At 32.5% G+C, this 13,267-nt stretch overlaps 1 long non-coding RNA gene across 2 annotated transcripts; it reads right to left on the bottom strand.

Annotated features, from left to right (window-relative positions):
- Positions 1-9,122: 9,122 nt before the first annotated feature.
- LOC145615015 (uncharacterized) lies at positions 9,123-13,189 on the bottom strand. Of its 2 annotated transcripts, none has more exons than XR_014107201.1 (4): positions 13,015-13,189; positions 12,820-12,918; positions 10,555-11,361; positions 9,123-9,465 (listed from the first exon to the last, which is right to left on the bottom strand). It is a non-coding gene; the product is annotated as an uncharacterized LOC145615015 (long non-coding RNA). The 2 variants fall into 2 exon arrangements; XR_014107200.1 differs by having other exon boundaries at positions 10,555-10,665.
- Positions 13,190-13,267: the final 78 nt, after the last annotated feature.

Here is a 13,267-nt window from a genome sequence, read left to right as displayed (position 1 = left end):
AGTCTATTGTATTAGGCATTGTTTTCATAGATATACTTCTTTTTATAAATAATTAAGTTTTATAAGTTTTTATTTACAAGATTCATTTTTTTTTTTTTAACTTATTGTATAAGAGCAACTCCAAAATATGGAAAAGGGACTTACTCGAATAGTACTCCCTCTATCCCTAATTTTTTGTCCCATACTTATTTTTTTTGTTTTTAAATTTTTGATTTAATGACGTTGATAAGAGAGAAAATGGTGGAACTTAAAGTGATTGTCTGAAAATAAAGTTGTAGTCCCCATATCCATATATAGTTTGTAGCAATGTTTATGAGACATCCGTTTATGAAAAATTAGACAAACAAATAAGAATATAGAAGTAGGAAGTATTGCATGTTAATGTTGGATGCCTGCGCCGGCATTTGATGTGGATCATATTTTACTGTGAGCACGAGACACAACCCAGTGATACCCTTGATGTAAGCTTTTACAAATCATAGTCAATATACTACCTCCGGTTCTTATTTCTCGCAACAAAGAAATATTATATGCTCACAAATAATACCCTTTGTTGCGACTTTCGAGTAATAAGAACTAGAGGTAGTATAAGAGTTTCAAATCAAGTATGTACTGCTAATAAAGTTAATAGATCTTCGTTAGTCAAGCCCATAAAAGACGCACAAAGCCCAAATAGTATTTGGCCCAAAAGTCTTCTTCAATTTGGTAGGATGGGAAGCCCATAAAGACAACAGTTCGATATCAGTTAATAAAGACATCAAAAGACAATAAACTCGAATTTCCTGTAAAAGACAGGAAAATGTAAAAGCAAAAGAAAAAGGAGAAAGAAGAAATACGCAGAAGCACGTTGGTTTGACCACCGACTAGTACACATAGCCAGTTTGAATTCGTCAAAGACGAGGAATTTCTTAACAACTTGAAATGCACGATTAATTATGTTGTGTGATGTGGGGGTTATATTCAATTAACCAGTAAGTAATAACTTATTATTAATCTTTCCGGTCCGATATGGAGTATGTTCTGATTTAATATGATTAATCTACAACAATATTTTTAAATAAATGTATAAAACATTACTATAGTATAATGAGATTTTATTGACTTAGGGTTTGTTCTTTTCAGATTATTTTCAGTTCAATTCAGTTTTTAATTTCCTTCTCTCATAAAATATTTAGTCAGACCCTTATTTATTGTTTTGTGTGTGTTTGACTTTGTAAATATGTAACTTTATTCTCATTTACAATGATACACAATTAAAAATAGTTAGTAAAAAATAACAATATCAAGATTATAACATGATTGAAATAATTCTGATAAAACTAGGTACTCCGTTATAAGTTTTTTTGTGATACGGAGTATAAGTTGAAAAGAACAGCTTCTTATCTTTAGCCTAATGAAAAATTAATAATGAGTGACTACACGTTAAGAAGCCTAATTTGACAAGTTGTATTAAACTTTTTCCTAGTTGTCTATTTTAGACGATTTCATACTTGTGTTTCTACCCCATAATGACCGAATCAACCTAATTTCTACGGCCTACACATGCGCAAGTCACCATAAAACATCACCAAATAGTTGTTCTACCCTTTCCTTATATTATTCCACGTCTCTCTCTTAACTTCTATCTTTCCTGATAGTACTATTTCTTCCTGTTGTTTGCATGAAGATCACGACATTCACAAGAAGAATATTTCATTAACATACGATGGTAATATAAGATCTTGAAATGGTAATGATGTAAAGGTGAAAATAAGTTGATGCAAATATTATCGGCGAACTTATTATTGAGTAGTAAATGAGCTTGAGCCAGGATACATAGATTAATGGATACATTATTAATACTACGTACGTGTGTTATGAACAATTTTTTTTTTTTTTATATATTCGTGGTTTATTTGTCTATGTAATCATTCACTAACAATTGATTTTATTTAAAACTTATCTAGAATTTGTATTAATTGTTTGATTTTGTCAATAATTTGCTAGGCTAGAGATTATTATCTTAAGTATATTCTTGGAGAATAAGTAATAATGTAATTACGCAAAGTTAGACAGAACAAAGCTTGTTCATTTAATACTCAAAATACAAACCAAGTTCAAACATGATAAAATCTAATTAAGGTGAGTTTGAACAATATTTTGAACTCAATTGAAATATTCAAATTCAACTAATAAATAATAAGCTTGCATATAAATAAGATATAATGTTCAAATCAGCATGACTCACTCTAACCTCTAATTATGTATTTTAAGATTAATTAGTATAGATAATCGTATATTTAAAGGTATATTACTTTGTAAGCTGAAATAAAGGGATCATGATGTGGCTAGTTTAGCAATCTAGCGAATAGTGTACCTATCAGGATTTGTATGCTTACGGATAATAAATTCTTTTAATGCATATCTTGAAAATACTTAATTAAGCAAAACGGTCACCATAACATATTTATATTCTTTCTTTTGCGTCATTTCTAATGTAAACAGAATTCATGACTATTGTGTCAATCATTATCCATCCCTTAACATAAGATATACATTATTATTGTAATTATGATATAATATGACGTCAATTTCAACATAATTGAATTCATTTTTTTTTTTGGTGAAGGATAATTGAATTCATGTATAATAAAAGGAATTGTTTATTATGTATATACCGATTATATAAACTAGTAATGTAAGAAGAAAAAGAAAGGTAAGAGAATGGATAGAGTGATCAAGTGAGCGTACATATGATAAATATTTGAATCGTATTGTGTATGCAAGTTGAAACTTCATGGATCTATAGGCATTATTATCAATAATACGTAGTTAATTTATATATATTTATTGGATCTTGCTCTCTTTGTGGCTTTAAATTGTCCAAATTTTGGTTGTTTGATGATGCATGTCCTCTCCTCGATCTACGATAGAGGAAATGTATCTGTACTATTAATAAAAGGTACAGTGAACAATACTATCCGGAGTATAGCAATTTGCAATTGAGTTGCATAATAACAAAGAAAAATCGAGTTGCATTTACGAATGTGTTGAACTGTGTGTAATATCATCATCAATAGCTAACTCAAAAAATTGCATATATTTGTATGATTTTCATCTATAAACTTGCAATTACATAAACAAATTAAAGTAAAAACTAAGTACTCCATCCTTATACAGGACTAACATTATGAAACGAAGAGAGTGATAATCTTTACCCATTCTTACATAAATCTTATAAATCAGATCATTTATCAAATAAAAATAAAATCTAGCTACTACATCCAAAGCAAAATTCCTACAAGTATTTTACTTTTCGATGCACAAATTAAACAACATGCACTTGAATGGAAAAACCAAAAATAATCATCAACATATGTATCCAAATTTCCAAAATCATTAACCACAAAAAGGAAAATAATTGACAATAATAAAATAAACACAAATTATCCACAAAATTTCATTTCACTATCTTTTTTGAAACTTGTATCACATAAATGTACATATTCATCAAAGCATGATAAATTTCTTCAATTCTTTTGTAATTTGGATTGCTGTATGTATATTTTTCTCCCCTCCATTTTTCCTTTTCTTTTATATATACACAAAAAAAGTAAAAAAAAAAAAATCACTAGTCATGTCCAAATAACATGATTAACAAAACTAATCTAGCTTAATCAATCAATCAATCAATTAATAAACAACCATGCTGCTAGAACTTTGAAGTTGATGCGGCTGAATAATCTTACGATCATTAACTTGTGCATTAACACGCTTCTCTTCATTTCTTCCTAACCGAAGCAAATTAGCCCATAATTTCCTTACATTCTTCTTCATATTCTTCTTTTTATCATCATATTTCTCAACATGAGCCATAGATTTACTCTTACTAAAAACCGAACCACCTTTGCTGTTATTGTTACACCCATCCTTGCCTACAACAACATTAGCTCGTACATCGGACACGATCCTCCGATGATGAGCACCACTTAAAACGTGGTGTACGGGGGAGGCAGCGGTAGAAGAAGCATTAGAAGAATCATAGCTAGATGAAAGAGAGGAGGATGATGAGGATTGATAGTAAATACGAGCACGAGCTCGAATGATAGCGGACCGTGAGGCGGTACCGGAGTTAGAAACCTTTGATAGTTTGTCTGAGAGACAAAGGGAGCACACGCCAGGGGATTGGCGGTGTTTAGGGTGCTTCTTGCACTGCTGTCTTCCCATCATACTTGTGTGTAATTGTTGAAATTTGTATATTTTGGTTTTAGTGAATTCGAATTTATTATTTATAGTAATTTTAATTTCTTTCTTGTTTGATCAAGTTAGAGGATTTGGAGGGTTATATATATAGGGTTATATATATATATATATAGGGAGGTGTATTGTGTTGGTGTTGGTGGGAGTTTGTTTCTAAGAGAGTTCAAGTGAGGTTCTAAGTAGTTTCATATAATAAAGAAGGAAATGAAGGAAGGACTACATATTTTAATTAATGACACTTTTTACTTGGTTGGTTGGTTAAGTTCCTTCTTTCCTAGTTGTAGACTTGTGGATAGTGAGTGTGTTTGAAAGGTAGGGTAAGTGGGTCAGTACATAATTATACTTTTCTATTAATCAAAAGTGTGTTTAAAATATACTAGTAATTACATTGTTTTTTTCCTTTTACATGATATATTTAATTGGTTTTGTACGTTACTATTCACATATGTTGATTATTTGATTTACAATATAAGTCTGTTTATTTATTTATAACATTCATAACAACTAATTATTGACAATTATAGATATAATATTAATGAGCGGAGTTATGTATTTAAAGCGAAAATTCAAAACGTTGCAAGTAATAAAATAAGAAAGTTCCGTATAAATGTATAACATAAATGTATTAAAAAAAAAGTTCAAAATATGTCTACTCCATGGGTTTAAAGTTTTCACCATAACAATCAAATTTAAATTTCGAGATTATTTAAATTATGCTTCTTATTATATATTTTATTTATAATAATATCAAACAATATATGTACCTCAATTTATAAGAAAAAACAATAGTGAGATTTTTTTTAACGAACAATGTTAAACGCGGGCCTAGGCCGCACCCGCAAACCAAGAGAGAGAGTCCACTTTACAAGATCAAAGGAGGTTCCATCCCAAAACCATATGGCAATAGGAGGAATAGCCCCTTAGCCTTATAAAGTGATTAACTCTCTCATCTTAAACCAATGTGGGACACTTACATGTGGTGATACACTTCAACACTCCCCCTCACATGTAAGGTCCCTTTTTTACTCAAGGATCATTTGATCCAACTTAATTTGGCCCAGAATACTTAATGCCATTAAAGATCCTAAACCATGGGCCTAGCAATATACTCAAGCCATTAAAGGTCCCAAACCGTGAACCTGGCTCTGATACCATTTTAAACGCGGGCCTAGGCCGCACCTGCAAACCAAGAGAGAGAGTCTACTTCACAAGATCAAAGGAGGTTCCATCCCAAAACCATATGGCAATATGAGGAATAGCCCCTTAGCCTTATAAAGTGATTAACTCTCTCATCTTAAACTAATGTGGGACACTTACATGTGGTGATACACTTCAACAAACAATAGTGAGATTTGTTAGATTCATTATTACGTGTAATTTTCAAATATCTAATTTTTCATAATTTTAACAAATATTTAAAAAATATTTTGACGATAACAAATACGTAATTTTTTTTTAAAAAAGCAAGAACAAATACGTAATTAAAGATACACGACAATCCATGAACAAACATAAATAAGATTATATGATCGGATTTGGTTTGAAATTTTTGTTTTGATCTTCAACGCAAATAACGTCAAGATTTTTTTTATTTTTATTTTAATTTTTTTTTGAAATAACGTCAATAACAAAGCCTTAATCACAAATATCTTTATTCCAAAGAGAGGAAGCCAAGTTGATACAAGTAGTAACTAGCACAAATTATTTATTTATTTAACAAGTAGTAACTAGCACAAAGCACAATTAGATTAATCCTAAACAAAATCTAAAAAATGTGCAAAAAAAAAAGTGTAAGTAAAAACCCTGAAAATTTCCTAAAATAGTTGTGTATGTGTGTGAAATTGCGAAAGGATCGCCTGTTTTGACTTAAGGTGGGGTAGGGTGGACAGATGTCACAAATTGTATGGAGGTGAAGGAGTATGGTTTGACAGATTAATCGTGTGGAAAGCGTTGCGGCTTGACTAATCAATGAGGACTACATTAGGAGCACGAGACGGGGAATTATGATACGTGTCCGTGCATGTGGATGTACGTTTACTAAGTCAACTACGAATATACAATTATAAATACATAATTATACAGCCGTAGATTGTATAGTGTATAATTATACACTTACATTAAACTTACAGGTTGTCACGTCTCTAATTACTGTTGCCCCATGAAAATTTCTTACAAAATCTTTGTAATTTGTATCAAGGATTTTGTTATGTATCAAGGATTTTTTAGAGCTTGTAAACAAGCTCGAGTTTGCGTGATTGTAAATGGACTAAATGAATATACATCGGTTGAAAATTGAGTTGTTAAATAGGAGTATGAAAAAAGTTTGATCATTTGCTTTTTGGTCGATAAGGAGAATACCTTATTAGGTTGAAGTATGCGTGAATTAACTTTGCACAATTAGCGGAGAGGGGAAGGGTAATGAAATATTTATCCTAAAAGCTTTTTAATTAATAGGGTTTGATCGTACGAATTTATGGTGTAAAATTGTAAATGTAAAACTTCTCAAAGACCAAATCTCTTACTCATTGAACATGAACATTTCATTACTACTAGACTTGGCCAAGATAGAGAAACATACTTTGTTTAATATAAGTAGTTTAGGAATAAAAGTTGGGTTGAGTCTTTTGTATGAAGTTGGATATGTTTTGTGATGGGCTAAAAGACTATCATTAAAAGTGTTATATTAGAAACAAGATTATAGTTTGTTATTAACGAGTTGTCATAAAAAATTAAGATTTTTGTAATGACTTTATCCTCTTTCCATACAATGAACTCGGCCAAGTTCTAGAGTTTCATATCCCTTCTCCTAGGATAGCATATGAAGGTGTGTTACATGTTAAAACTCAAAGACATACTCCATAGTGACATGTATATTCCGGTTACCTAATCAAGTATCAAGGAAATAGACTAAAATAGAAGATTTAACTTATAGAAAAGTGCTTGATTATAAGAGTAAGGTGTACCATGCTACGGAGAATATTGCTTTTGATTCATTCATACAATATATGATATGATTTGAGAAATGTTAACATGTATAGTCTACAATGTAGACAAAAAAAGGACTTCAAATATGTATTTGCAGGCATAAATGAAGGGATTAATAACCATTTTTTATTAAATCATATTCTTAAAAAAAAATTTGTTCCTCTACAATAAATTATCAACAACTTGTATGACAAAGCCAACTCAAAAGCAAGCTTTAATTCACACACACCATCCTCAAATCTGCCATCTATTCAGACAATGTTCCGACAAGAGAACCACTTTCTTAGAAGCTGCTAACTACTAGCAATTTACTTCATAAACATATATTTTAATAATGTATTAGCATAAAATTACAAAAAAAAATGACTACTCTAAGTATTATAATACAACCAAATATGTATGTATTTTAGTTACAGTACATCAGTATCTTAATTTTAATAATGATTTTATGTAACAATAATTGAGAATAATAGTTGAGATTTTGAGTATCTTTCAAACATGCCAAAGCTTAGCTGTTGCAGGCATAGGGATTAGGGGCATTGTACTTTCCCGTAGGCCGTAGCTTATGGTGTACCATCATCAACAACTGTCCCACCACCCTCTAACAGTTTCATAGATATTATAGGAATCATTTTATTCAATTGTTTGCATCTCAAAAGAGTATAATTTTTATTCAATATTAGTTTATTGAGTTGGGTGTATAGGTGTCAATCATGATGTTCGGATTGAATCTAATTTGAGTTAGTTCGATTCCGGTCATTGCAAGTGATAAAGTCAATCAGTTCAGTTTAGTAACAAGCAGTATTCGTGTTTTTATGGTTATGTTAATTTTCGGGTATATTTAGTTTGGTTCGAGTGACTTGAGTCAATTTCAATTCATGTTAATGCGGTAAACTAGTCTAGTTTTTAAATATAGTTATGATCTGGGCTGGATACAGTGGATTACTGAATTTTATTACAACAGGTCAGTTTTGCCAAAGTTTAGTTTGGTCTAGGAGGAGTGCATAAGATGAAGTTCATTCAAATTCCTGTATCTATCCAAAAAGCTGAGCACCAGTTTCATCTGCTATTCTGCTGCATATCTCTGTAAATGTGGGTGCAAATTGTGTTTTAATATGAAATGACAGCACTTATTATCTATGTAGATCTGTTACAGACCTTACAAATTTACAATAGTATACTTCCTCCGTTAATGGTTATTTACAACAAAGGAATATTTTATATCTCACAAATAATACACCTTTGTTGCAAATAACCATTATGAATCATGGATCTCAGCTAGATTGCCATTAAGATGAGAGTAAGTGTTATAGATATACATTTTCTTCTGTTATTTACAAAGATCAGTCCTCAGTTGAAGGCTTGAAGCTGATATCCCACCCTCCCCCTCCTCCTCTCTCTATATATCATTTTTACATTTGCAAAGATGACTTAGGTCGGGGTCCCCAACGGAACCCCGACCCAACTCATCCTTACAGGTGAAAAAAGAAATACCAGCATCACTCATTACTAAAATCAAACAAATAGCTGAAATAAGGGGATAGGCAACAAGCCCACCACCCCCCTCTTTATTAAAGACTTGATTATGGACTTTGAGTCATAATTATGTCATCATCCACGCTAATATACCACTTGATAATATTGCTTTTACACCATGTGAAAAACAAACTTAACCAAAGGTTTTAAATGGGATTCAAGAAGTTTTTGAATCATAATTCAACAAAAAAATAGATTAAAAAAAGATAAAAAAATATCAATGAGCACCATTCTTCTAAGTCTCATTAAGGAAATCCACAGCCAACAGAAAGTTGAAACATTCGAATTGCTGTCAGTTTTTAACAGCAGTAGAATCATATTACATCAATTCAATTAATTTGAATGTTAAAATGATCTGAGAACAGCAGTTTGCCTTGTGCAAGTACATAATTAAGAAAAATTTTAAGAACGCCATATGCTTATAGTAAAGAATTTCCACATAAATCCAACTATTAGTTTTGTGTGGCAATAATGTGTCATATATGTGTTGTAAATTTCCTAAGTATGGTACCTAGTAAAAAATTGGCACATAAATCCAATTATATTGCAAGCTGCAGTTGCATCACCTGTCATCCAGTCGAGCATATGATTAAATAAAAAGAACCTGCTTGGAAAGTGACAACAATCATCCACAGCATGAAAAAACATTGGTTCAGCAACCTCCATGGCATTGCAGACCCAATCAGGTACATCTCAGTTTGGAAGCTACACCAAGAGCATAGAAATATCAATTATCCAAACTCCAATGTCATTTGAATTTCACTCTAAACAAAAAGAAATAATAATAGTTCAGCTATCGCACACAAACCTGCAGAAAATCCTAAAAATGATGAGATATGTTAAAACAGCAGTATGATGCGTTCATCAAGCACAACGAACTCATCAGGGGAGTAAACAGGTTAGCAGCAGCAACAACAACAAAACCTAAGTCCCAAAATGATTTAGGTTTGGCTAACATGAACCTTCATAAGGAACCGTCCGAAAAGGAAAAAGAGCATAGCAAAATAAGTTAACAGGCTAGCAACAAAACAGTTGAGTTACATACTATGGATGTGCCGTTCAACCATAGATGTATGAAGACCTATATATAGCTGGAGAAAATTCCACAACTAAACTGTATGACTAAAATGAGCAGAAACTGTACATTATTACATTAATCTAGAAATACCACCAAGACATGTACCTTCATTATGTAAGTTGTAAGCCTATTGTGTCTTTTGTAGCACCACACTGAATATAAGCTCTTGTATATGTCTAGACAACCTACAGTAAAAGGACATCCCCCAGGTTTAGTAACTACAAATGTTACTTTTTTTTTTAAAATTACTCCCTTGGTCTTTTGATGAATTAATACTTTCCCATATTACTCTTGAACTCTTATTGATACCCTAGACAAAGAACTAAACTGGTATGGTAAAGATGTAAAGTTTAAAAATGAAGGATCGTAAAGGTGCTTTAACTCAAATCCCTAGGAATGACCTCCAATCAAAGATTCAAAGGTGATCTATGATTCAAGCATAGAGTATCTAGGAAGTTGGTTATTTTACAGAATTCCCATTCAAGCACAGGAAGGATCAATAGGGCAAGTAGCCAAGTATCATCATTCTTGGCCTTAGTGCTTTATTTTTGATATGCCCTGCTAGGGAAATTTAAGTTGGAAAAATGCAGAGAGAAGAGTAAGGCATATTCTTTAACATATCAAGGAATAGAAATTTTGTGTCAGTATGCAGCCACAAGCACATACCTTCCCAATAGAATTATACAACAATACGTTTCCAGAGGCTTTTGGCATACCTCTAGTATAAGGGCTGTACCAAAACGAGCAGTGCAGGTGGAGTAAAGACGATCATACATATCAACACCCAAAGCACTACAAATAATGATGTCCAATGGATAACTGCCACCCTGAAATGAGCAAAAAAAAAAGAGTGTGACATAAGCTAGTAGGGTGAGAGACTGTTAATACCATCACATATTGTGATAAATCTTCAGCAATGCAGCAGTGCAACAATGCACCAAATTGAATCCTTGTTCACCATCAATCTGCTTATGATCAATTAGCTTCACTACCTGCTAACTACGACTTTCAAGTATCTTTTTGTTGCTTATACCCATCCCCCTCTCCTGTGCGTATGCTGGCAGAAGAGACACAGAAGCCCCTGCCACCTCTGCAGGGTGCCTCACAAAATTTCCATGACTGCGTTTCTCCTGTTCCAATTTCCCCACGTGGAAACTGCAGCAGCATTCCTATCATCTTTATCTAGCTTAGATAGCCACCAATCAACCCAATCAATCAAGCTTATTATGTTCGGACAATCCATGCCCCCAAGCCCTGAGCAATCCCACATGCATTCTGCATAGAAGCACTTCCATATCATGAAGCTCCATCTCCTCATATCTATAAGAGTGTTGAGCTATTGACACAGTGGCGAGATGCTCTTAATATGTTTGTGCAGCCCCTTATTTGTAGGTAAGGCACCACTACAGTATCTCCATATAAAAACACAAACCTTGGGAGGAACATCAAGCTACCATATATTCTTTCAAATTTTACGATCCAACAATGACCCAAGTCACCCAACCATACCATCAACTGAATTCCTGTACAAAGATATAAGTGTTACCCTGACTTTACTGTATAATTTCCAGATTTGTCGAATCACCATACATTCATATCAACTAGTTATTGCGATGCTAACAGAATACCCAAATATTCACCAAACTCAAATGAGTGAAAATTTCCTCGTACCACCCTTTGATACCACCTTGACTCCTTGAAATTAAACAGTTAACATATCGAAAGACAGGAAAGTTAGCATACTATTCTTGCTTATTCTGAAAGTAAATCATGTAGCATGAAGCGTGAAGCATCCTTTGGGACTTCAAAGGACTTCTTAAATGAAATGTATCGCCTAATGCATTTCACATTACAAATTTCACGTTCTATCTAGCCATCATCATCTTTTGGGCAAAAAAAAGTGAATGTGTTACATATGTCGCCATCTAGAACATATATTATGGTTTGAAGATTCAAAATCTATATACAATGGATGTGGAGTTGGCTTGATGGTAGCACTCCCATCTCGTAACCTTGAGGTTACGGGATCGATCCTTGCCCCCAGCATATGCTGGAATTTCCCCCGCCCCCGTTGTACCCACCCTTGTGGCTCATATGAATCAAAAAATATACAATATTGCCGCAAATCCATGCTACCAAGTGTGTTTTTATGAGTTCGAAGATGTAGGTCTAAAAAGTGTTATTAAAATCCCATCATTCGATCTTTAATATATAACATAATCCCCTGAACAATAATAGTCAGAGTTAGAACATATGAACATGTTTGGCAAGGTTTTTTTTTTTGGTTGAACAAATTCAATTAAACCATTATTGTCACCAAGTATTTGGTTACATAATCTGGGTAATGATTACCATTACATAGGGGTAATGGTTTCCGCCTATTTGTTACCTGAATTACCTCTCTCCTATCATCACACCATCACTACATAAAACCCGTTACAATCACACCATCACTATCTTTTCCTCACTTCTATTCACTTTCGTTTTGACTTGTTTGACTTCTATTACCCTAGCAATACATTACTCTCAAATTCTCAATCTAAGCATGCCATAAAAGTCTAAAACCTAAGGTAATAGTTCTCTTGCCCTTCTAAAGGGAGCTACGTTTAAGTGATTTCTTTCTATGGTTAAACCAAACAAATGAAAATGTAAGAGTTAAATGATTTCTTTTCTCGCTTTTATTTGCTTCCTTTCCCATTCCGTTTCCAACGCTACCAACTGCCGCTTAATATATTCGATATCTATTTTTGCTCTTTCATAGTTTCTTCATGCAAGCTACATCTTTATTGCATCATTGAGTGATGATAATGATAATTCGTTAATAGGTGACAATGCTTTATTAATAATGGCAGAAACTTTGGTTATGCAATCTAATGGTGCTAATGATGTCATTAGTGCTTGTACTTATTTGACACTCTAAATATCGCTGCAAAATAAATTGAAATAAAATGAATACAAACATGTAAAACAAATAAACTCACCAATAACCCATATTTTTCCGGGTAAGTAACAATCTTTTCTCCTTCTCCTTTGAAAATTGAATTAATATATCTGGTTTCTCCATTTCCTTTCTTCAATTGCTGCAAAATATGTATGAAAATAAGATAAAAACAATATTCCAGTAGAAGATTCAAGTTTATATAAAAAATGACAAAAAATTCCAATGAAAGTATTACCTTATAATGGACTCCTTTTTGGAGGATTAGCTTTGTACTCTATGAGTCAATGTTTGAGAGAAGAGAGGAGGGTAATAAAGTAATAAACGAATATTGTGGAAATTTTTTGATTTGAGAGTGACTCTGCAATTTAAATCTTGACGTTGAAACGCATATGGAGAAGATTAGAACATGATTTTCTTGGAGCATTGAAGAATTAATGTTTTATTTTTCTTTTTATTTTACGAATTAGATGGGAATTTATTTGCGATTA

The sequence above is a fragment of the Chenopodium album genome, chromosome 25, assembly GCF_948465745.1.
Source record: "Chenopodium album chromosome 25, dcCheAlbu1.1, whole genome shotgun sequence".
Lineage (NCBI taxonomy): Eukaryota > Viridiplantae > Streptophyta > Magnoliopsida > Caryophyllales > Amaranthaceae > Chenopodium > Chenopodium album.
Note: the sequence above shows the minus strand (reverse complement) of the source record. Positions and strands in the feature narration are given on the sequence as shown.